The sequence below is a fragment of the Saimiri boliviensis genome, chromosome 1 (genome assembly GCF_048565385.1).
Source record: "Saimiri boliviensis isolate mSaiBol1 chromosome 1, mSaiBol1.pri, whole genome shotgun sequence".
Classification (NCBI taxonomy): domain Eukaryota; kingdom Metazoa; phylum Chordata; class Mammalia; order Primates; family Cebidae; genus Saimiri; species Saimiri boliviensis.
This window is the reverse complement of record NC_133449.1, coordinates 125,507,172-125,534,007: the sequence shown is the minus strand read 5'-3', so window position 1 is coordinate 125,534,007 and position 26,836 is coordinate 125,507,172. Positions and strand designations below refer to the sequence as shown.

The 26,836-nt window shown below is 42.4% G+C and overlaps 1 pseudogene; it reads left to right on the top strand.

Moving 5' to 3' along the window:
* Positions 1-15,441: 15,441 nt before the first annotated feature.
* On the top strand, positions 15,442-25,972 carry LOC101044112 (nuclear factor erythroid 2-related factor 3-like; annotated as a pseudogene).
* The last annotated feature ends 864 nt before the right edge of the window (positions 25,973-26,836 follow it).

The window sequence follows — 26,836 nt, the reverse complement described above, 5'->3', positions numbered from 1 at the left end:
CAGGTGGATCACGAGGTCATGAGCTCGAGACCATCCTAGCCAACATTGTGAAACCCCATCTCTACTAAAAAATACAAAAAATTAGCTGGGCATGGTGGCACATGCCTGTGTTCTCAGCTACATGGGAGGCTGAGCAGGGGAATCACTTGAACCTGGGAGGCAGAGGTTGCAGTAAGCAAGATCTCGCCACTGCATTCCAGCCTGGGCAACAGAGCAAGACTCCATCTCAAAAAAAAAAAACAAAAAAACTAGGCCAGTTGCGGTGGCTCATGCCTGTAATCCCAGCACTTTGGGAGGCCACAGCAGGCAGATCACTTGAGGTCAGGAGTTTGAGACCAACCTGGCCAACATACCAAAACCTTGTCTCTACTAAAAAATTCAGAAATTAGCCAGGCTTAGTGGTGCACGCCTATAACCTCAGGTACTCAGGAGGTTGAGGCAGGAAGATGCAGTGAGCCGAGATCGAACCACAACACTCCAGCATGGGCGACAGAAAGAGACCCTGTCTCAAAAACAAATAAATAAATACTAGGTATATATCATTAATATCCGTGTTTTACAGATAAGGAAACTGAGGCCTAGAGAGACCACAAAGTCACTGTATTAGTTTTCTATGGCTGCTCTAATTACCACAAACTTAGTGGCTCAATAGAAATTTATTCCTTCAGGCCGGGCATGGTGGCTGACGCCTATAATCCCAGCACTTTGGGAGGCCGAGGTGGGTGGATCGCGAGGTCAAGAGATTGAGACCACCTTGGCCAACATGGTGAAATCCCATCTCTACTAAAAATACAAAAATTAGATGGGTATGGTGGTGCACGCCTGTAGTCCCAGCTACTTGGGAGGCTGAGGCAGGAGAATCGTTTGAACCTGGGAGGCGGAGATTGTAGTGAGCCGAAATTGTGCCACTGCACTCCAGCCTAGCGACAGAATGAGACTCCATCGAAGAAAGAAAGAAAGGAGAAAGAAAGAAAGAGAAGAAAGGAAGAAAGAAGAAAAGAAAGAAAGAAAGTAAGAAAGAAAAGAGAAAGAGGAAAAGAAAGAAAAATTTATTCCTTCATAGTGTTACAGAATATTCAGGAGACCAGAGAGAGCAACGGTGAAACAGGAGGATTTTATTAAGGTGGCCACTGGCTCAGCGGATTAGCATCCCAAGTTTGAACCCTGAAGAAAGAAAATGGAGTATGTTTTATACATCCGGGATGATGTAGCAGCTAACAGGTTTACAGAAACCAGAGCAAAAAAAACAGTTAATTCGGTTGTAACATGTCTTGTGATGTACGTTACATTTGAAAAATGGCATTTTAAGAAATGCCTTGTACATTCTTTGGGTGTTATCTTGCCCTGTGACCTTGCAGCTGGTCAGCAAGAAAAACAGGAATCTTGAGATGCCTGGGAATTTTGCTGAGAATGTGGGGAGAACAGATAAGGTAGGTTTTACAGGGAGTGAGTTAATTTTAAGCAGAGCTGGGGGTTAGGTTTTATATTAAACAGCACACAACACAGCAAAATTTACTTTATTATATAGCAACTACAAATTGTTAAGGTTTTGTTTTTACTATTATTGCTATTATTTAATTCCCTTCTTTAATAGTTCAATAACTGTGCTAACGTGTGCTCCAGAGACCTCAGAGGAGAGCCCGTTCCTCGCATCTTCCAGTTGCCAGCAGCTGCTGATGTTCAGGGTTTGTGGCTGCATCGTCCCTGTCTCTGCCCCCAGGACCGCGTGTCCTCCTCTGTGTGGTCACACCTCCCTGTGCCTCCCTTTCATATTAATACACACGATCGCATCAAGGCCCTCCTGGCTAATCCAGGGCAGTTCTCCAATCTCAAGGTTTTGAATTTAATAACATCTGCAAGGTCATTTGCAGGATTTGTAAAGTGACATTCACAAGTTCCAGGAATTAAGACAGGAACATCTTTTGGAGGGGACATTATCTGGTCCACCAGAGTCAGCCATCCAGTGACTAGCAGGTGGTACCTGCAGGTCTCCCTTCTTACATGCTCAACAGGGCTTACTGGGCCAGATGGGGTGGCTCACGCTTATAATCCTAGCACTTTAGGAGGCTGAGGCAGGAGGATCGTTTGAGGCCAGGAGTTCAGGGTCAGTCTGGGCACCATAGGGAGATCCTGTCTCTACATAAAATTTAAAAGTTAGCTGGGTATAGTGGTGTATGCCCAGAGTCCTAGTTACTCCGGAGGCTGAAGTAGGAGGATCACTTGGGTCCATGGTTTGAAGCTGCAGTGAGCTATGACTGCACCACTGCACTCAAGCCTGGGTAACCGAGTGAGACTTTGTCTTTAAAAAGAAAAGAAAGAAAGAGTTGGTTAGTGGGGAATTTGTCGCACAGAGGCTAAAAGCCCAGGCTTTGGCACCAGGCATACTGGGTTTGAAGCCCAGCTCTCTCAGTAATCTAAAGCACTGTGTGACTTAAGCAAGTGACTGAACTGCTCTCTGCCTCAGTTTCCCCATCAAGGCCTACTGCATGAGGTTATTTTGAGGACTAAGTGAGAAAATGAATGTGAAACTCATACAACAGTGCCTGTACATAGTCAGGTGCACTGTGAGTGGTAGCTGCTTTTGTTAAGAGCAGGATGCAGGCTGGAGTTCTGACCCAGCCTTGCAGAGGGAGACCTGGTAAGTACCAAGTTTCTGCAGGTTAAAAAAATGTGAAAATTGAAAGGAAAGGCATTCTGCCACAGAGCCAATGAAATTCAATGCTAATCTCAGCATAGCAGAACTCTGAAAATCTTTTGGTGTAGAATGGTGGAAAAGACCTCCCAGAATGGGCCATGTAAAGCCGGGCACGGTGGCTCATGCCTGTAATCCCAAGCACTTTGGGAGGCTAAAGCAGGAGGATTGCTTCAGCCAGGATTTCAAGACCAGTCTGGGAGACACAGTGAGACCCCATTGCTATAAAAAATAAAAGTGAGTAAGTTAGGCAGGCATGGTGGCCTGTCACGTGCCCTATGGTCCCAATTTCTCAGGAGGCTGAGGTGGCAGGATCACTTGAGTCCAGGAGGTTGAGGCCGAAATGAGTGTAATCACACCACTATACTCCAGCCTCCGAAACAGAGCAAGACCCTGTCTCAAAAAAAAAAAAGAGACAGAGAGAGAGAGAGAGAGGAGACTTCTCCCTTTCTCCAGGGAGGGTGTGGATCTAGATCCTAAAAATGTGTTTTTGTCTGTTGATGTTCTCTGTTTTTTGTTTTTTTGTGTGTGTTTTGAGACAGGGTCTCACTCTGTCACCCGGGCTGGAGTGCAGTGGCACGACCACAGCTTACTACAGTCTCAACCCCCCAGGCTCAAGCAATCCTCCCACCTTAGTGGCCTAGGTAGCTGGAACCACAGGTGTGCACCACCATGCCCTGCTAATATTTTTATTTTTTAAATTTTGGGGCTGGGCGCGGTGGCTCAGGCCTGTAATCCCAACACTTTGGGAGGCCGAAGCGGGCGGATCACGAGGTCAAGAGATTGAGACCATTCTGGCCAACAGAGTGAAATCCCATCTCTACTAAAATATAAAAATTAGCTGGGCGTGGTGGCACATGTCTGTAGTCCCAGCTACTCGGGAGGCTGAGGCAGGAGAATTCCTTGAACCCGGGAGGCGGAGGTTGCAGTGAGCCGAGATCGTGCCACTGTACTCCAGCCTGGCGCCTGGCGACACAGCGAGGCTCTGTCTCAAATTTTTTTTTTTTTTTTTTTTTTTTTTTGTAGTGGCTCACGCCTGTAATCCCAGCAATTTGGGAGGCCGAGGCGGATGGATCACGAGGTCAAGAGATCGAGACCATCCTGGTCAACATGGTGAAACCCCGTCTCTACTAAAAACACAAAAAATTAGCTGGGCATGGTGGCGTGTGCCTGTAATCCCAGCTACTCAGGAGGCTGAGGCAGGATAATTGCCTGAACTCAGGAGGCGGAGGTTTCGGTGAGCCGAGATCGGGCCATTGCACTCCAGCCTGGGTAACAAGAGCGAAACTCCATCTCAAAGAAAAAAAAAATTTGTAGAGACAGGGTCTTGCTTTGTTACCAGGGATGGTCTCAAATTCCTAGGCTCAAGGAATCCTCCCCCCTCAGCCTCCCAAAATACTAGCATTACAGGGATGAGACATTGTGCCAGCCCCATGTTCTCATTGTTTTAAATGGGATTTGACTGGAAAGTAACACTCATAGTCTCTTTGAGGTTAAACTGACTCCTGTTTCAAGACCTCTAACAAAAAGAACTGACAAAGCAAGAACTTAGTGTGGAGAATAAGAAAAACATGCAGCAAATCGTAGGAAACAAACAGTAGGGGAGAAACAGGGAGCTTTGAAACTTGGGCACTTGTTATGAATATGTTTGACAGAAGAAATGCAAACTGGCTTGTCTCCTTAACTCGGAGCAAAATAAATCTGACTTGATTCTGCTCCATTCACGAACTTGGATAGGGTAACACATTTTAATAAAGAAATTTTAGTATTTCATTTGCTGATGTTTAAATGCACTTCTAAGTTTGATCACGTTTACGTATGATCTGTTCGACTGGCTGTATTTCATCCAATTAGGTTTTTCCATTCAACATACATATTACACATAGGACCAGGATTTCTCCGTTTCGGTGAGAAACATGCTAGCGGTCAATGAAACAAGAAAGCAACAGGTTCTGCCTTTTTAGAAAAACTATAAACTACTTAAATGTCAACCAGTAGGGGAAAGAATGAGAGCTCCACATCTACCAATGTGGAAAGCCACCCAAGGCATATGACCAAGTTAAAAAAAATTCACAAAATAATACATACAATTTAATCCCATCTAAATTAAAAAGAGACTGATAATCAGACAGATAAACATGGATACATAAATCCATTAATAATGGTTGGCAACGATATATGTCCAATTATTTTATTAGACTAAAAGGCTTTTAGTCACCACCTTGATACCCTAAAGTCCTCATTCTGGGCAATCAGGTGGCCTCATCCTTCTCTACCCCAGGCCCAGAGCACCCAGTCAGAATTCTCACTGGGGAGAAGCCACCCAGTCACACACCATCTTTTTTTTTTTTTTTTTTTTTTTTTTTTTGAGACGGAGTTTCGCTCTTGTTACCCAGGCTGGAGTGCAATGGCGTGATCTCGGCTCACCGCAACCTCCGCCTCCTGGGTTCAGGCAATTCTCCTGCCTCAGCCTCCTGAGTAGCTGGGATTACAGGCACGCGCCACCATGCCCAGCTAATTTTTTGTGTTTTTAGTAGAGACAGGGTTTCACCATGTTGACCAGGATGGTCTCGATCTCTTGACCTCTTGATCCACCCGCCTTGGCCTCCCAAAGTGCTGGGATTACAGGCGTGAGCCACCACGCCCGGACATATCTCCATTTATTAACAGCAGCCACTTCCTGCGAAAAGAACAGAACTGGGATGGGGAAATAAAAGGAAAAGCCATTTTGTATTTTCATTTCTACAAGAAGCATGTTTTTGTATATTACTTATATATCTTTTGAAGCAATACATGATTTACTTTAATGGAAAAATATGTTAATTTACAGTTCTTTCACTAGAAATGTTACTCACAGTATAACAAATACTAATCGTGCATGTAGGTTTCTTTTTTCATTTTTTATTAATGAACCAGACATGCTCTCTCTGTCTTGACTCTTTGGACTGAGGGACAAGAAGTCCGATAAGGAATAAACTCATACTCTAAGGACAGAGTAAGCAGGTACGAAAGAGGAATGAAAGTCCCTACACCCTGGAAGCGAGGGTGGATGGGAGAGAGTTAACAGACAAACAGCAGGCAGAAGGGGAGGGCTGCCAGGCTGCCTATGAGCCAGGCAGGCTCTAGGGTGGATCAACTGTCCCCACCTGCTTCTGTCTCCTCCCCCACCTTCCCCCATCCCCAGGCCCTCAGACATACCCTGCAAGTCCAGGCAGCTGGCATCTACCCTCAGGCAAAAGAAAACAAACAAGTCCTTCACAGCTCTTTAAAGAAATTAAGCAATCCATATTGGAAAATCAAAGGCTTTTAGTCACCACCTTGATACCCTAAAGTCCTCATTCTGGGCAATCAAGTGGCCTCACCCCACGCCCAGAGCACCCAGTCAGAATTCTCACTGGGGAGAAGCCACCCAGTCACACAGACCGTCTTTTTAAGATATGACCAGACAGCCGAAGATCACCAAGACATTTCCAGGACCAGCAGCCGGAAAAAGAAAGACCAAGATACACAGACGAGAAATGAACTCTGGTGGAAACAAAGATCATCAGGGAATAGAAGAAAATTTGACTCAAAGAGCTTTTGTTTGTGTTTTGTTTTTTTGAGACAAGGTCTCGCTCTCTCACCCAGATTGGAGTGCAGTGGTGCAATCATAGTTCACTGCAGCCTCAACCTCCCGGGCTCAAGCCAGCTTCGCAAAGTGCTCAACTGTCTAGAAGACGGGAACCACCGTGCCCAGCTGACTAGAAGAGGTTTGAGAAAGAGTTTATAAAACCAGAACAGGTTGATCTGAAAAAATAATAATCAGAAAACAAGAGAAAGCAATTAGGTAGATTAAAAATATAATAGCTGGCCAGGCGTGGTGACTCTCACCTGTAATCCCAGCACTTTGGGAGGCTGAGGCAGGTGGGTCACCTGAGGTCAGGAGTTCGAGACCAGCCTGACCAATATGGTGAACCCCGTTTCTACTTAAAAAAAAAAATTAGCTGGGCATGGTGGCGGGTGCCTGTAAGGGTCTTAGCTACTCAGGAGGCTGAGACAGGAGAATTGTTTGAACCTAGGAGGCAGAGGTTGCAGTGAGCTGTGATCATGCCTCTGCACTCTGGCCTGGGTGACAGAGTAAGACTCCATCTCCAAAAAAAAAAAAAAAAAGATAGCTGAAATAAAATGGTCAAAGGAATCATAAGATAAAAGAGGAAATTTCCCAGAACATAGGGGAAGAAAATAAGTGGTGAAAGAACAGATAAGAAACCAAAGGACAATCCAAAACTCCACACACAGTTCACTAATGGAGTCCCAGGGAAAGAGCATAAAGACTGGGGTGAACTGCATTCTGCCATTCACTGCAATCAAAGACGGTGCTTCAGCCATTTCCTCACCTTTGTATCTTTCATTCCCAGGGCACCTGATGGGAACCTGTTTGGCTGCCGCTGTGGGAGTTTAGCTGCTGGATTTACTATCCCAAAAGTCTGGGAGATGGTATGCTGAAGTAAGGGAATTGACAGAGGGTGGTCAAAACAATGACAAATGTGCATGACTTTCTTTTTTTTTGAGATGAGTCTCACTCTGTCGCCAGGCTGCAGTACAGTGGCGCAATCTCTGCTTACTGCAACCTCTGCCTCCCGTTCAAGTGATTCTCCTGCCTCAGCCTCCCAAGTAGCTGGGACTACGGGCATGCACCACTATGCCCAGCTAATGCTGTATTTTTAGTAGAGACGGTGTTTTGCCATGTTGGCCAGGATGGTCTCAATCCCTTTGACCTCATGATCTACCTGCCTCAGTCTCCCAAAGTGCTGGGATTACAGGCGTGGGCCAGCTCACCTGGCTGCATGACTTTTTTTTTTTTTTTTTTTTTGAGACGGGGTTTTGCTCTTGTTACTCAGGCTGGAGTGCAATGGCACGATCTCAGCTCACTGCAACCTCCACCTCCTGGGTTCAGGCAATTCTACCGCCTCAGCCTCCTGAGCAGCTGGGATTACAGGCGTGCGACACCATGCCCAGCTAATTTTTTGTATTTTTAGTAGAGACGGGGTTTCACCATGTTGACCAGGATGGTCTCGATCTCTTGACCTTGTGATCCACCCGCCTCGGCCTCCCAAAGTGCTGGGATTACAGACGTGAGCCACTGCGCCCGGCCCATGACTTTCTTAATGCTGCCTGCTCACACCAAGGAAGCCAGAACCATAACCTGTGTGTGTAGACACTTGCTCTCTAGGGATAAGTCATTTGGGTCATTGAGAGAAATGCTAAAATCAGGGCAGGATGAGCAGAGCCCTTCACCCTCTGACATCAGTTCACCCTTTTTGGATGTGGTTGTTCAATTACTTACAATCGCACAATTACACAAGTCCCCAGCTCATGTTTCTCCATACTGTGGACAAGATCTCGTAACTTTTTGCAGCGCCTTGGCCTACAGCATACAGCAGGCATTATCTTGCATGAGTGTCTGGCTAGCAAACATTCTGCCTTCTCTAGGAATGTCCCAAAATTTCTATCCATTTGAAACAACTAGATTTTCTATCATAGGAAGTTAAAAATTGGTCTGGTAAGACAGATTCTAGAAACAGTCTTTGGGTTTCAGCCTGGAGAGGCCATGAAAGCCCGTAAATCAGAAAGGACGGGTTGAAAAAAGAAAAAACCCACAAAGGAGGATGTACAAAACAAAAGGCTCAGATAAGAAACACCTGTCTTAATAATGGGTATTGAAAACGTCTTTTATGCTTACAATCATGCTTAATAATGAGACAGGAAGAAATGAGGAAAGAAAATAACAAACAAGCAGCCAACCAATATTTCATTTAAACCTGTGAAATGCTATACTAGCCTGGGCAGTAAAGCAATACGCCTGTTCTCTCTCCCTCTTCCTCTTCCTCTTTCTTCCTTTCCTTCATTTTTTTCTTTTTCTTTTTAAAAAAAAAAAAAAAAAAAAAAAAAAAAAAAAAAAAACAACCTATCTTTGTCAATACCATGAAAGCCCGTAATAAATCAGAAAGGACAGGTTGAAAAAAGAAAAAACCCACAAAGGAGGATGTACAAAACAGAAGGCTCAGATAAGAAACAACAGGATCTTTGTCAATAACAACCGGGGTAGAGGGATGGAGGGTGGGAGGAATAGGGCTATGATGTAGATAGAAGTAGATTAACTAAGCAGGGTGTGGTAGCACAGGCCTGTAATCCCAGAACTTTAGGAGGCTGAGGCGGGTGGATTGCTTGAGCTCAGGAGTTCAAGACCAGCTTGGGCAACAGGGCAAAACCCCAATCCTTACAAAAAATACAAAAATTAGCTGGGCATGGTAGCATGCGCCTGTGGTCCCACCTATTTGCGGGGCAGAGGCAGGAGGATTGTTTGAGTCCCAGAGGCCAAGGCTGCAGTGAGCCATGATTGTACCATTGTACTCCAGCCTGGACAAAAGAGCAAGACCCTACCTTGACGAAAAAGAAGTGGCAGATTAACCGGAGACCTGGAGACTTTCAAACCTCAAATGAAGAAGCAGAATCCATTAAAGACAGGTTTAGGGGAGTCATTAAGGTTAGAGGTCATCTTAGGAAAGGAGACTTTTTTTGGTTTTATTCCAAAATAAAATGGTCACCTGGTGAAAATGGGTGAACTGGGGAGAGGAAAGGAGCCTTTTGAAATAATATTTTGTTCAGGAAGAAGTGATGATACCAATGAAGAGACAGCACAGTAACTGAAATAAAAGCCAATCAGAATATGAACAAGGCCAGGAGCATGGCTCACACCTGTAATCCCAGCACTTTGGGAGTCTCGGGCTGGTGGATCGCTTAAGTCCAGGAATTCAAGGTCAGCCTGGGCAACACAGTGAGACTCCTGCCTCCACAAAACATACAAAAATGAGCCGGGTGTGGTGGCGTGCCTGTAGTCCTAGCTATTTGGGAGGCTGAAGTGAGAGGATTGCTTGAGCTCAGGTGTTTGAGGCTGCAGTGAGCCATGACTGTACCACTACAGACAGCCTGGGCAATAGACTGAGTCTCTGTCTCAAAATCCAAAACAAAATATGAACAAAATACTTGAATCTACCATCTGCAACTGGGCCCAGTGCCATGGCTCATGCCGGTAATCTCAGTATTTTGGGAGCTCGAGGTGGGAGGATCTCTTGTTCAACAGTCTGAAGCTGCAGTGAACTGTGATCCATACCACTGCACTCCAGCCTGGGTGACAGAGTGAGACTCTGTCTGAAAAAAATAAAAATAACCCTCCAAAACCCCCAAAATTTGAATCTGAAAAGAAAATCTACAACACATGTAGTGAAAACACCTACATCAACCAGAAAGGTTACGATGAGCACTTGGCCTTCTGTGCTCCAAAGCAACATTACCAATACAGCTTAAGGACAAAAAGGTCTTTATAGCCACTGATCCTCTATTTTCTAAATAATGTCTATGTTACTTTCCTAGTCAGTTGCAATCATAATAAGCTATTTGCAATGCATTTTCCTGTTTCTCCTCCACCCAACAAGCTGTCAGTACTTCTGCTGCAGAACGGGAGTCACACTGACCTAGGTTTGTATCTAGGCTCTGTCACTTAGAAGTATGTGACACGGAGCAACGTTCTTAGCTCTTTGAGCTTTGTTTTCCTGATTTGTAGTGATTGAAGACAATCATCCATGGAAAGCATTTGGCACTGTGCCCAGGGCAGTGACTGCTCCAGAAATGGTCACTCTTTTCTAGTGTTTTCGCTGTTGCTCCTTGTACCCACACTCAAATGTTGGCACACCATAAAATAATTCATAACTGCTCACAGGTACTCAAGTGATTTTTTTTTTCAGACAGAGTCTGGCTCTGTTACCCAGGCTGGAGTGCAGTGGCACCATCTCGGCTCACTGCAACTTCCTCCTCCTGGGTTTAAGCGATTCTTGTGTCTCAGCCTTCCTAGTAGCTGGGATTACAGGCACATGCTACCACATCTGGCTAGTTTTTTGTATTTTCAGTAGAGACAGGGTTTTACCACATTGGCCAGACTGGTCTTAAACTTCTGACCTCAAGTAATCCGCCCACCTTGGCCTCCCAAAATGCTGGGATTACAGGCTTGATCCACCAAGCCCAGCTTCAAGTAACAAATATAGGTTTAACTTTTTTTTAAAGTGTTTTATATTCTTACAACCTCAAAACCGCACTTACACTTTGGACCCCGAGTTTCCTGATTAAGGGCAGGAGTGACATTTATCCGTATCACTAGCACCAAGGGCATGTGGCTCCCAACTGAAATGGAGCACCTGGCAAGCTTCTGGCAGAGCCATTGCTGTTGCCGATGACGTAAATGACAGCAACCAGAAGCCAACAAGTAGGCAATTTGTTTTGTTGTGTTCTTATTTTACTAAAGAGAGAAATTTTTCCAACCAAAAGAAAAATGAAGCTTAACAGGTCTATCACAGGAGCCTTGGGTGTCTCATTCTCAGCTCACATCCCTGGTCAGCCACTCTTTTCTTTTTTTTGGAGACACAATCTCACTCTGTTGCTCAAGCTGGAATTCAGTGACACAATCTTGGCTCACTGCAACCTCCACCTTCCATGTTCAACAGGTTCTCCTGCATCAGCCTCCCAAATATCTGGGATTACAGGCATGTGCTACTACTGCCTGGCTAATTTTTATATTTTTAGTAGAGACGAGGGTTTCACCATGTTGGACAGGCTGGTCACCTAACTCCTGACTTCAAGTGATCCACCCGCCTTGGCCTCCCAGAGTGCTGGGATTACAGGTGTGAGCTGCCACACCTGCCTCCTGGTCAGGTACGCTTCAGCTGTGTAGAAAAAGAAAGGGCAGATTCTGGAAACATAGGAAACAACTTGGAATCACCATCTGCTTCATCTATTGCAAAGAAAAATCTGTCACATATGGGCAATTATGGAAACATGAAGCAATTTTCTATGTGTACTTTCTAGATATGTTAGATATAAAACATCGATGAGTATCAAAAATTCAAAGATCACTTGGAGAGCAGATAGATATGGGCATTAAGATATAAACCCTCCCAGTCCAAGTAGAGTGACTCACACCTATAATTCAAGCACTTTGGGAGGATGAGGCGGGTGGATCACTTGAGGTCAGGAGTTCAAGACCAGACTGGCCAACATGGTGAAACCCTGTAGCTACTGAAAATACAAAAAACTAGCTGGGCATGGTGGTGTGCACCTGTAGCCCCAGCTGAAAGGCTGAGGCATGAGAATCGCTGGAATCTGGCAGGCAGAAGTTGCAGTGAGCTGAGATCGCACCACTGCACTCCAGCCTGAGTGACAGAGCTGGATTCTGTCTCAAAAAAAGAAAAGACACAACCCCCACTGAAACAAACCAATTCAATGGTTGTTCTCAAAAATGGGCAAATGATTTAAACAGACATTTCTATAAAAAGGACATAGAAATAGCCAATAAGCAAATGACAAGATGTTCAGTATCACTAGTCATTTGGGAAACATAAGTTAAAACCACAATGAAATACCACTTCACACCCATTAGGATGGCTATTACTTAAAAAAACAGAAAATAACAAGTATTGGTGAGGAGATGGAGCAACTGGAGGGCTTGTGCATCGTTGACGGGAATGCAAAAATGATTCAACTACTATGGAAAATAGTTTGGTGATTTCTCAGTCAAAGTGAAACAGGATTACCACATGGTCCAGCAGTTCCACTCCTAGGTACATAACCAAAAGAATGGAAAACAAGAACTCAAATACTAATACACCTATGGTCACAGCAGCATTATTCACAGTAGCTCAAAGGTGGAAGCAACCCAAATGTTCAACAGATGAATGGGCAAACAAAGTGTGGAATATATGTACAATGGAAAACTATTCAGCCTTATTGTTACTCATTCAGAAGGAAGGAAATTCTGATACCTGATACAATATGGATGAAGCTTGAAGCCATTATGCTAAGTGAAATAAGCCAGATACTGAAAGACAAATGTTGTTATGATTCCACTTATATGAGGTACCTAGAACAGGCAAATTTGTAGAGACCAGCAGTAGAATAGAGGTTGCCAGGGCCTGGGGGAGGAAGGAATGAGTTACTGTGTAAGGGGTACAAAGTTTCAGTATGGGATGATGACAAAGGTCTCGAATTAGATAGTATGACTGAAATATAGCATTGTGAATGCCTTTTATGTCACTGAATTGGACAGTTAAAAATGATTAAGGCCAGACATGGTGGCTTACACTTTTAATTGCAGCGCTTTGGGAGGCCGAGGCAGGCAAATAGCTTGAGTCCAGGAGTTCGAGACCAGTCTGTACAATATGGAAAAGCCCTGTCTCTACAAAAAATACAAAAATTTGCCAGATGTGGTGGTGGATGCCTGTTGTCCCAGCAACTTGGGAGGCAGAGGTGAGAGAATTGCCTGAGCCCAGGAAGTTGAAGCTGCAGTGAGCTGTGATCACGCCACTGTACTGCAGCCTGGGCGACAGAGCAAGACACTGTCTCAGGAAAAAAAAAAAAAAAAGAAAGAAAAGAAAAAAATGGTCAATGTTATTATACAGATTTTACTGCAACCAAAAAAATCATAACTCTACCTCAACCCACATTCTAAAATTCTTGGGCCATATATAATGCATAAAAATGTTTGATAAGTGTATCTGGGAAGCAGGTCAGCCTAGGTACGTGACATCATAATAAATAATAAATAATAAATAATAAAAGGATCTAAAGATTTCTCCTACTGGTTAGGTTAGAAGTGACCTTTTAAATTGACAAAAAAGAAAAAGGCCAGGTGTGGTGGCTCACGCTGTTGCGGAATATTTAGGAGACTGGAGAGACCAATGGGTGAAACAGGAGGATTTTTATTAAGGTGGCCACTGGCTCAGCAGATTATTATCCTAAGGCTGAGCAAAGGAGAAAGAAAATGGGGTACTTTTTATACATCCAGGATGCTGTAGAAGCTAACAGGTTTACAGAAGCCAGAACAAAGAACAGTTAATTATTTGTAAGGTGTCTTGTGATGTATGCTACATTTGAAAAACAGCATTTTGAGAAACATTGTACATTCTTTGGGTGTTATCTTGCCCTGTGATCTTGCAGCTGGTCGGCAAGAGAAACAGGAATCTTGTGATGCCTGGGAACTTTGCTGAGAATGTGGGGAGAATAGATAGTGTAGGTTTTACAGGGAGTGAGTTAATTTTAAGCAGAGCTGGAGGTTAGGCTTTATATTAAACAGCACACAACACAGCAAAATTTATTATATAGCAACTACAAATTATAAGGTTTTGTTTTTACGATTCCCTTCTTCAACACCTGTAATCCCAACACTTTGGGAGGCTGAAGTGGGTGAACCACTTGAGGCCAGAAGTTTGAGACCATCCTGGCCAACATGATGAAACCTCGTCTCTACTAAAAATACAAAATTAGCTGGGTATGGTTGCACACACCTGTAATCCCAGCTACTCAGGAAACTGAGGCATAAGGATCTCTTGAACTCGGAAGATGGAGATTGCAGTGAGCCAAGATCATGCCACTGCATTCCAGCCTTGGTAACAGAGCAAGACTGTCAAAAAAATTACAAAAAGAAAGAAGAGAAAAGGAAAGTAAAGAAAAGCCAGTGCTTTGCCGGGCGCGGTGGCTCAAGCCTGTAATCCCAGCACTTTGGGAGGCCGAGGCAGGTAGATCACGAGGTCAAGAGATCGAGACCATCCTGGTCAACATGGTGAAACCCCATTTCTACTAAAAATACAAAAAAAATTAGCTGGGTATGGTGGCACGTGCCTGTAATCCCAGCTACTCAGGAGGCTGAGGCAGGAGAATTGCCTGAACCCAGGAGGTGGAGGTTGCGGTGAGCCGAGATCGCGCCATTGCACTCCAGCCTGGGAAACAAGAGTGAAATTATAAATCAGTTCACAGCAAAAGAAAAAAAAAAAAAGGAACATTCACAAGTACGTGAAAACTAAATAGCATACTCTTTTTAAATTTTTTATTTTTTTTATTTTTAATTTTTTTTATCTTTTAAAGATGGGGTTTCACCATGACGGCCAGGCTGGTCTTGAACTCCTGACCTCAGGTGATCCACCCACCTTGGCCTCCCAAAGTGCTAGGATTACAGGCGTGAGCCACCGCGCCCAGCCCAAAATAGCGTCGTCTTAACCACTGGGCTAAAAAGGAAATAAGAAAATGGACCTCACCCTCTGCCTGCCGCCGTCCACCCAGCTCCGCCTACCCTGCTACCGCGCTGAGCTGCTGCTCCTGGGCCGCCCGGCTGGCTCTGCCTCGGCGCTCATCCCCTTCCCCGCCTCAGGAGGGTCGGGGCGCGCAGGCCAGCTGCACACCAAGCGCCAGGAACTGGACCCCACCATGCCAGCTGCTCGGGGAGTTGCGCGCGCTCGGGGGTCCTCTGCATCCATCCCCTGCACCCAGGTGGATTCGTGGCTGGTGCACACCGCGGCAGCTGGGGACGCAGGCGTGGCCCACGGGCTGCTTGGCGCCGGCGCCGCCGCCATGTCCGCTGGAGGAGTCGGCGCCAGTCAGGCTGGGCAGCGGGGCAGCAGGGATCCACAAGCAGCTCGGAGTAGCCTATGGGCCACCGGGGAAAAGGAGAAGGTACCCGCGGAACGGATGGCTCAGGGGCCGGGTGCCAGCGGATGTGTGAGCGACGAGAATGAGCCACTAAGAGAAGAGCATGATGCTGGGGCTTCCAGTTCCCAGCACGAGGAAACTGTGTCAACCCAGAAGAACTCATTACACCAGAACAATGAAGATGAAAACAAATAGCAGGTAAACCTGACTGGGAGGCAGAAAAGATCACTGACTTAGAAATGAGACATCGGAATGGGGCAGATACTTCTCCGGAAGATTGCTGTTTTCATCATGAAAATTCACTGGAGGGCATCTCATCGGGAGATACTCCTCGACTTCCAGGCAGTATCAATGATGGCATGAATACTTCAGCACATTATACTGGAAACTTTAGCCAGGCGATAAGTCATGATGTGAATCTTCATGAGGCCATGTTGCTGTGTCTCCACAATACATTTAGAAGAGATCTAGTAGGAAGGACTTCATAGGCACAAGAACCATTTCTACATTCTCATACCACCGATCCTGGGCAAACCCTGCCTAGAACTAATTTGACAGAATCTCTTCCACCTATTGACAATCAATGAGGAATCTAACAAGCCAAGACCTACTAAATGACCTTCATGTAAATACATTTGATAAACTTAATGTCATTAGCCACAGACAAAGCCGGCTTTTGAAGAACCAGATTCTGATTCTGGCCTTTCTTTAGATTCAAGTTACAGTAGCACCTCTGTCATCAAGTGTAATTCTTCTCACTCTGTGAACATGCTATAGGTTTTAGTATAATCTCGTTTCCGTCATGACTTAGAAAGCACTGTAGGAGGTTGCTACCCAGAACCTAGTATGCTTTGTCACATAGATCAAAGTAGTGATTCTGGTTTCCATGGGGACCTTGCATTTCAAGACATATTTCATAACCACACTTACCACTTACTTATAGCCAAGTTCACTAGAATCTACTGAATTTTTTTCATGCCTGGAAAGTCACAGAAAATAAGGAGTAAGTACTGCAATGACATAGATAGAAACTTGAGCTGTGAGAATGGCGTGCTAAAGTTTGCATATCCCTTTTTCTGTAGATGAAATTGTCCACATGGCTGTGTTTTTTGTTGTTGTTGTTTTTTTTCGTTTTTGAGACCGAGTCTTGCTCTGTTTGCCCAGGCTGGCCAGGCTGGAGTGCAGTGGCGCCATCTCAGCTTACTGCAATCTCCACCTCCTGGGTTCAAGCAATTCTTCTGCCTCAGCCTCCCAACTGGCTGAAATTACAGGCATCTGCCATCACACTTGGCTAACTTTTGTATTTTTAGTAGAGATGGGTTTTTGCCATGTTGGCCAAGCTGGTCTCAAACTCCTGACCTCAGGTGATCTGCTCAGCTCAGCCTCGCAAAGTGCTAGGATTACAGGCATGAGCCACTGTGCCCTGCCTGCCTGTTGATTCTTTCAAAAGCAGTTTAGTAGGTACTATCTGACGGACCTACAAGTCTTGCTCATCTTTGATATGAAATGAAGAGGAAAAAATAAAAGTTGCTGCTCAAAACTGTTATAAATGCAAATTAGACATAATTTTGAATCTAGAGGATGATGTATGTAAATTGCAAGCAAAGAAGGAAGCTATTGAGATTAAGCCCAATGTAATAAAGCTATTAACATAATGAAACAGAAACTGCATGACATTTGTCATGATGTTTTTAGATTAGTAAGACATGCCCAAGGTAGGCTAGTCAATCCAAACCAGTGTGTTCTTTAATATAGTTGTGATGGAAGAAGAGCAAACACTCAGGTAAGAAAGAGGCTATAGCAAGAAATGTAAGTTGAAAGAAAATAAAATGTAAAAAAAAGAGCAAACACGGGGGATCTAATTATTTTAAGATGTATTTTTTTAATTTAAAATTATGCAGAATAGCCTTATTTTCACTTAGTTTTTAGCACTGAAGTATAGTTGGTTTTTCAAACATGAATTTAATCTTTATATTTAACTTATGAATGTTTCTATCTATGGAAATAAATTTTATATGCAAATTTTAAAAAAAGAAAATTTAAAAATATCTCAGGCTGGGAATGCACACCTGTAGTCTCAGCCACTTGGGAGGCCGAGACGGGATGATTGTGAGTTTGAGCTCAGCCTGGGCAAAATAGTAAAACCCTGTCTCATATATATGTATGTATACATACATACATATATACATACATGTATACATACATACACACAAATGAAGACAAAAATACTACATATCAGAGGTTATGGCATGTAGCAAAAGCACTATTAAAATAGAATTTTATAGTGATAAATGCCTACATTATAAAAGAAGAAAGATCCCAAATAACCTAACTTTACCCCTCAAGGTACTAGAAAAAGAATAAAGTAAACCCAAAGTTAACAGAAGGAAGGGAAATAATAAAGATCAGGACTGAAACAAATCAAACAGAAAATAAAAAAACTGCAGAAAATCAAGTTGGGTTTTCAAAAAATATAAAGGTCGATAAACCTTTTGCTACACTAAGAAAGAAAAGACTATTCAAAATCAGAAATGAAAGAGGAGACATTACAACTGATGTCACAGAAATAAAAAGGACCATAAAGGGCTATTATGAACAATTATATGCCATGGATAGGAAAACCTAGAGAAAATGGGTATTTCTAGAAACACACAACCTACAAAGAGAATCAAGACCAGAAAACCTGAACAAATCAATCACAAATAAAAATATTAAAGTAGTAATAAAATACTTTTTATCAAAGAAAAGCTCAGGATCAGATGGCTTCATGGTTAAATTCTACCTAATATTCAAATAATTAAGACTGGCCAGGCATGGTAGCTCACGCCTGTAATCTTAGCACTTTGGGAGGCTGAAGAAAGCAGATCACCTGAAGTCAGCAGTTTAAGACTAGCCTGGCCAACATGGTAAAACCCTCATTTCTTCTAAAAATACAAAAATTAGCCAAGAGTGGTGGCAGTTGCCTGTAATTCAGCTACTCAGGAGGAGGCCAAGGCAGGAGAATCACTTGAACCCAGGAGATGGAGGTTGCAGTGAGCTGAGATTGCACCATTGCACTCCAGCCTGGGTGACAAAAGCAAAACTCTCTCTGAAAAAAAAAAAAAAAAAAAGAATTTATACCCATCCTTCTTAAACTCTGCCAAAAAGTAGAAGTTCCAAACTCATTTTTTCAGGGCAACATCACCCTAATATTAAAGTCAGACAAAGACATCACAATAACATAACATCCTTTTATGATAAAAGAGCTTCCAACAAAATAAATATAGAAGACAAATTCCTCAGCATAATAAAGGCAATTTATGAAAAGTCCACATTTACAGCTAATATTATTAATGGAGAAAAAACTGAAAGCTTATCCTTTAAGATCTGTATAAGGCAAGGATGCCTACTCAATACTTCTGCTCAACACAGTACTAAAGTAGTAGCAAGAGCAATCAGGCAAGAAAAATAAATAAAAGGCATCATATCATAAAGAAAGAAGAGTACAATTATCCATTTGTAGATGACATGATCCTAAATGCAAATAGCACTACAACTTCACAGAAAAATTGTTAGAATAAATGAATAAGTTTTAAGATATAAAATCAACATACATCCCTTTCAGAATACTGAAGAGATGGAGAAAAAAGAAAAAAAAGAGAAAAAATAAATAAATAAATAAATAAAATACACAAATATCAGTTGCATTTCTTTACACCAGTAACAAAAAAAAAAATCACATTTACAATAGCATCAAAAAGAATAAAATACTTAGAAATAATTTTAACTAAGAAAGATCTGTACCTGGAAAACTATTAAACATTGATGAAAAAAACTGCAGACACACAAAAAATGGAAAGATATCCCATGTTCATAGATTTGAAGAATATTGTGGATTTGAAGACTACTATTTAAATGTCCATACTACCCAAAATGATCAACAGATTCAACACAACCCCATCAAAATTCCAACGACATTCTTCACAGGAAAAAAAAAAAAAAAAGAAAATTCTTATAAAAGCACAAAAGAACCCAAATAGCAAAAACAATCTTGAGAAAGGAAAACAAAGTTAGAGGCATCACAATTCATGATTCCAAATTCTGTTACAAAACTAATCAAAATAGTATGGTACTAGCATAAAAACAGATACATACACCAATGGAAAAGAATAGCAAGTCAAGAAACAAACCCAATCATATATGTTCAACTAATTTTTGACAAGGCCACCAAAAAAACACAATGGAAAAAGGATAGTATGTTTAACAAATGGTGTTGGGAAAACCACTATCCATATGCAAAAAATAACAACAACAACAACTAGACTAGACCCTTATCTCACACCATATACAAAAATAAACTCAAAATGGATTAAAAACCTAAACCTAAGACCAGAAATCATAAAATCACCAGAAGAAAACAGGTGACAAGCTAGAAAAACTCTGATATCGGCCTTGGCTATGATTTTTTGGATATTACACCAAAAACACAGGCAACAAAAGCAGAAACAAACAAGTGAGACTACGTCAAACTAAAAAGCTACACACCAAAGGAAACAAGAATGAAGAGATAATTTGTTGAATGAGAGGAAATATTTGCAAAACACACATCTAAGGGGTTAATATCCAAAATACATAAGTAATTCAAACAACTCAGTAACAAGAAAATAAAGAACCTAATTAAAAAATAGGCGAAGAATCTGAATAGACACTTCTTAAAAGAAGACATACAGTTGGTGAACACATATATGAGGAAGTACTCCACATCACTAATCATCAGGAAAATGTAAATCAAAACCACCATAATATCAGCCTGGCGTGGTGGCTCACGCCTGTAATCCCAGCACTTTGGGAGGCCGAGGTGGGTTGATCACCCAAGTTCCAGAGTTCAAGACCAGCCTGGCTAACATGGTAAAACCCCATCTCTACTAAAAATACAAAAATAAGCTGGGCACAGCGGTGTGCGCCTATAATTCCAGCTACTTGGAGGCTGAGGCAGGAGAATTGCTTGAACCCGAGAGGCAGAGGTTGCAAGATTGCAATGAGCCAAGATTGGACCACTACATTCCATCCTAGGTAACAGAGCAAGACTCCATCTCAAAAAAAAAAAAAAAGAAAAGAAATACAGTTAATAAACCTCTAGTACGACTAACAAAGAAAAAGAGAAAACCAAATTACCAATATCAGGAATGAAGGAAGCAATATCACTGATGCCAAAGACATGAAATGGATAAAACAATATTACAAACCCTTCTACACAGACAAATTGAACAACTCAGATGGACCAATTCCTTGCAACTCCTTGAAAATCACAAAGTACCAAAACTCACTCAAATAGAAATAGAACATTGAAATTACTCAATAACTGTTCTAAAAATTTAATTCATAGTAATAACCTTCTAAAATATAAATCTCTAGGTCCCAATGGTTTCGCTGGCAAATTCTACCAGACATTTAAATAACACAATTTTGCACAATCTCTCCTGGAAAATAGAATGGAATGAAATACTTCCCAACTCACTCTATGAAACCAGTATCACCTGATTCTAAAAGCAAAGACAATTTTTTAAAAAATACTACATGGACAAAAATAAAAAAATTCTCAACAAAATATTAGCAAATTGAATCCATCAATACATAAAAATAACACAACACAACCCAGGGTTATCTTGGGAATGCAAAGCTGGCTTCAATGACAACAAAAAAATCAGGCTGGGAGGCCGGGCATAGTTGCTTATGCCTGTAATCCCAACACTTTGGGAGGCTGAGTCAGGAATTCAAGACCAGCCTGGCCAACATGGTAAAAACCTGTCACTACTAAAAATTCAAAAATTATCTAGGTGTGGTGGCATGCACCTATAATCCCAGCTACTTGGGAGGCTGGTGAGAGAATCACTTGAACCCAGGAGGCAGAGAGTGCAGTGAGCCAAGACTGTACCACTGCTTTCTAGCCTGGGTGACAATAGAGTAAGACTCCATGACAAAAAAAAAAAAAAAAAAATCAATCAGTACGTTTCACCATATTAACATTCTAAAGGGGGAAAAAAGTTCCGATCAATTATGCAGAAAAAGTATCTGACACAATTAACATCTGTTCCTGACAAAAATGCCAAACAAGCAGAAATAAAAGAGAATATCCTCAATCTAATAAAGGGTATTTCTTCAAGCCAACGACAACAAAGCTATTTAATGCTGCATGACTGAATGTTCCCCCCCACAACTGAATCAAGGCAAAAAGTCCTAACAAGTACAATAAGGCAAAGAAAAAAAATGAAATTATCAATAAAAGAACAAAATAGATTACTCAATAATACAAAAGGAAGTATCTGACTGGGGTAAAAAGAATTATTCTATTCCAGACTGTATTATATGTCTCATACTTTTAATTCTGCAGAGTCTGCTTTATATGTTAGAATACTTCATGGTATAGTTGTAATCTTTGAGCAGTAAATACTACTAATATTCAAACTATAATGGGTTAAGGTGGAACAAAAGAATAATTAAAAAAAAATAGTTCCCTAGAAAATAGATCCTGAGGCAGGGCACAGTGGCTCATGACTGTAATGCCAGCACTTTGGGAGGCCGAGGTGGGCAGATCATGAGGTCAGGAGTTCAAGACCAGCCTGACCAACATGGTGAAACCCTGTCTCTACTAAAAATATAAAAATTAGCCGGGTGTGGTGGTACACACCTGTAATCCCAGCTACTCAGGAGGCTGAGGCAGGAGAACTGCTTGAACCTGGGAGGAGGAGACTGCAGCGAGCCAAGATCACGCCACCGAACTCCAGCCTGGGCAACAGAGCGAGACTCCGTCTCAAAAAAAAAAAAATCCTGAGAAAAAGAAATATATAAACATATATACATGCACTTACAAATGTAAAAATAAAGCTTGTAATATAGTAAAAGAAAAAAAACAGCTGCACAGAAAAAAATGTAGTTAAATAAGAGATTTGTTAACAACAATATGCCTTAAAGAGTACACAGAAAATATTAGAAAAAAAAAAATTCTGTTAACTAGCAAGAATAGAAGGCATCAAACTGAAATAGAAGGTCAAGCTAAGATAATAATTTCAGAATGGCCGGGCGCGGTGGCTCAAGCCTGTAATCCCAGCACTTCGGGAGGCCGAGGCGGGTGGATCACGAGGTCAAGAGATCGAGACCATCCTGGTCAACATGGTGAAACTCCGTCTCTACTAAAAATACAAAAAATTAGCTGGGCATGGTGGCGCGTGCCTGTAATCCCAGCTACTCAAGAGGCTGAGGCAGGAGAATTGCTTGAACCCAGGAGGCGGAGGTTGCAGTGAGCCGAGATGGCGCCATTGAACTCCAGCCTGGGTAACAAGAGCAAAACTCCGTCTCAAAAAATAAATAAATAAATAAATAAATAAATAAATAAATAAATAAATAAAAATAAAAATAAATAATTTCAGAATGACTTTCAAAGAACGATGGACAAAATATTTTAGAGAAGAACACAACTTTGCAGAATGACTACCTGTACTGAGAACATATTTTGAAAGTGGAATCAAATAAATTCAATTAATACTTTTATTTTTCAGACAGAGTCTTTCTTGCTCTGCCTCCCAGGCTGGAGTGCAGTGGCAAGGTCATTACTCACTGCAGCCTCGAACTCCTGGGCTCAAATGATACTTTAGCCTCAGCTGCCCAGTAGCTAGAACCACCACAGCAAGCTAATTTTACTTTTTGTAGAGATGGGGGTCTCACCATGTTGCTCAGGCTGGTATCAAACTCCTGGCTTCAAACAATTATCTTGCCTTGGCCTCCCAAAGTGTTGGGATGACAGGTATGAGCCACCATGCCCAGCCAATTAATACTTTATATAAAAGTATGTAAGGAGCTTAATTTTTCTAAATTTAAGACAAACATGCAGGGCATGGTAGCTCATGCCTGTAGTTCCAGCACTTTGGGAGGCTGAGGTGGGAGGATCACCTGAGGTCAGATGTTAAGAGACCAGCCTGATCTATAACGGTGAAAGCCCATCTCAACTAAACATATAAAAATTAGGTGGGTGTGGTGGAAGACACCTGTAGTCCCAGCAATTTGGGAGGCTGAGACAGGAGAATTGCTTGAACCCGGGAGGCAGAGGTTGCAGTGAGCTAAGATCCCACCACTGCACTCCAAACTGGGCAACCGAGTGAGACTCCATCTCAAAATAAATGAATAAATAAAATAAAAAATAAAGACAAACATGCAGGTTGAAAGGCAAGCCGAAATTAAATATTGCCAAGTCATTTTAATGGTCAAAATTAGAGAATCAGGTACAATTACTAGAGTTGAAGAAGTCAAATTTTATTTTCAATTTGAAATCTTATCTAAGGGAAAACACTATCTGATGACTTTTAGGAAGCAACCCAGAGGTCATACTGATCTTTTTATTTTTTTTAAAGTATTCTGAAATTTAAAAAAATATGAATAGACTCTGGCTAGATTTTCAGGTCATTTGTAATTTTAAATTTTCTCATAAACTGTTTCAAGCTGTTTGATCACTTCCACTGACTGCTACACAAGAAATAATTTCAGAATTTCCCTTACTTTTATATCATTTACATTTAAATACAGCCAAAAACACCCGTAAAAATCTAAAAAATGTTCCTTTTAAAAAGTAACAAACAGGCCAGATGCAGTAGCTAACGCCTGTAGTCCCAGCATTCTGGAAGGCTAAGGTGGGCAGATCATGAGGTCAAGAGATCCTGGCCAACATGGTAAAACCCCGTCTCTACTAAAAATAAAAAAATTAGCTGGGTGTGGTGGCTGGAGCCTATAGTCCCAGCTACTCAGGAGGCTGAGGCAGGAGAATCACTTGAACCCGGGAGGCGGAGGCAGCAGTGAGCCGAGATTTCGATACTGCACTCCACCCTGGCGACAGAGCAAGGCTCTGTCTCAAAAATAAATAAAATAAAATAAATAAATAATCAAACTACAAGTATTAAAGCACTCACAAAAACAATCTGGAATACCATGGAGTTGAGGCAGGGAGTAACAGCTCTCAAACTACTTTTATTTAATCCTACTCATATTTAAGAATAAGTTATCTTCAGCAGACCTAATCTAATTGTGAAATCGTTTCAGGATATTTTGAATAATCCTATCATTTATAGATATCAGAGAAGAGCAAATTTTGGATTAATTAAAGGACTATAATTATACTCTTAGGACATCAGCTGATGACAGAAGTTTCTCTGGCAAAGTGACAAAGTATTGCTTTCTGGGACCATTACAATATGCCTAGATAAATTAAATTTTTTAACTTTATAACAAGACAGCTCATAAATGTATCTCAGAGAACACAATTTTTTAAGAAATTGGTTAAATAGGTTATGTCACAGAGGAAACCTAATTTGCCTTTCTGTCAAGGAAATTTTTAAATAAGCCAACAACTTAACATTACGAGATCTGAAGTAATTACTTTTCTACATTGCGAGCTTCAGCACAGTCACCAGTACCTCCTTTACCATATCCAATGAATATGTTAACACGACTTTCCTCTAATGGTCTTCAGCTTTAAATGGATAGACTCTGACATCAATAATTCTTTAGAGATGCCTATTCCACAAGCTGTTCTTGCTTTTTCTGAGGACACATATATGTATAAAGCATTTTTAGATATTAATCATTTTAAGCTTTTTTGCTTAAAGTAAAAAGTTCCTTACAGTATGTTTCAAAGATAAAATCACACTACATTCTTGGGGAAACTATTAGTTAAGACTCTAAAACGCATACAAGGCTGGCTGCAGTGGCTCATGCCTGTAATCTCAGCACTTTGGGAGGCCAAGGAGGGCGGATCCCTTAAGGCCAGGAGTTTGAGACCAGCCTGGCCAACATGGTGAGACCCTTATCACTACTAAAAATACAAAACAAAACAAGGCAAAACAAAATTAGTTGGGCTGGTGGCACACACCTCTAGTCCCAGCTACTAGGGAGGCTGAGGCACGAGAATCACTTGAACCCAGGAGGCAGAAGTTGCAGTGAGCTGAGATTGCACCATTGCGCTCCAGCCTGGGCAACAGAGCAAGGCTCTGTCTCCTAAATCAATAAATAAAATGCATACAAAATAGTTGTAGTACCTGCAGATAGATACGAAGATTAAAGGAAAAAGTATCCTTAGGAAAATTCTAACCAGCTGTGGCTGCAGGCGGCGGGAGTGCGGGCTGTGGAGGTGGTGGAGGGGCCAGTCCCCCGCCGGCCCGTCGCCCCCACCACCCCGGCCCCGGCCCCGGCCCCGGCCCTGCCCTGCCGCACCCGGCCCACCCAGCACCACCTTGTGGAAGCCGTAGAGGTTGAGCTGGCGGATGAAGCTGGTGAAGTTGGTGGTTTTGAAGAGATCGGGCTCGACCGCGGCCCCCACGACCCCGCTGCCGCCCCCCGGCCCGGGCGGGCTGAGCAGCTCGGTCTCGAAGAGCCGCTAGTGGATGAGCCGCCCCTCGCCGCGGCTGTCCCAGCGGATGGAGCCGTAGCGCCGGCTGTTCACCGGCCGCCACAGTTTGGCGGGGCAGTTGTTGGGGTTGATGGGGATGGAGAGCAGCGCCTCCTGCATCGCCCCGCCCGGCCCGGGCCTCGCCTCCACGAGCCTAGCTCTCCCACCACCCGGTTCTCGATTCCCGCCCCCACCCCCCGCCTTCGCCTCGCCCTATCCGCCCCTGCCGGCGCCCGGCCGCCGCGGACCCCACAAATGTCTTTTGAGAAGTGTCTGTTCTTGTCTTTTGTCCGTTTTGTAATGGGGTTGTTTGTTTTCTGCTTAAACTTTTGTTTAATTTCTTTATAGATTTTGGATGACACTTTTGTCAGGTGCATAGTTTGCAGAATTTTTCTCCCATTCTGCAGGTCGTCTGGTGACTCTGTTGACAGTTTCTTTTGCTGAGCATAATCTCTTTAGCTTCCTTACGTCCCACGTGTCTATGTTTTTGTTGCAATAGCTTTTGGAGACTTAGTCTGGAAAAACTTGCTATGGTTTATGTCCAGAATGGTATGTCCTGGTGGGTTTTTGCTTAGGATTTTTAGAGTTTTAGATTTTGTAATGTAGGTCTTTACTTCATCTTCAATTGATTTTTTATATGATAAAAGGAAGTGGTCCAGTTTGAATCTTCTGCATATGGCTAGCCGGTATAGTTTGAAGAGTTAGGTAGTGTGTTGCCTCCAGCTGTATTCTTTTTGTTTAAGATATCTTTGGCTATTCAGACTATTTTTCGGATCTACGTAAGTTTTAAAATAGTTTCTTTTCTCATTCTGTGACAAATGACTTGGTAGTTTGATATAATAGTATTGAATCTGTAAATTGCTTTGGGCAGTAAGGCCATTTTAACATTATTTCTTCCCATTCATGAGCATAGAATGTTTATTTTCCATTCGTTTTTATCATCTCTGATTTCTCTCTTTTTCTTTCTTTCTTTCTTTTCTTTCCTTCCTTCCTTCCCTCCCTCTCTCTCTTTCTTTCTTTCTTCCTTTCTTTTTTATTTCTTTCTTTCTCCTTTCCTTCTTCCTTTTCTTTCTTCTTTCCTTTTTCTTTCTTTCTGATGGAGTTTCGCTCTTGTTGCCCAGGCTAGAGTGCAATGGCATGATCTCAGCTCACTGCAACGCTCACCTCCCAGATTCAAGTGATTCGCCTGCCTCAGCCTCTCGAGTGGCTGGGATTACAGGTAT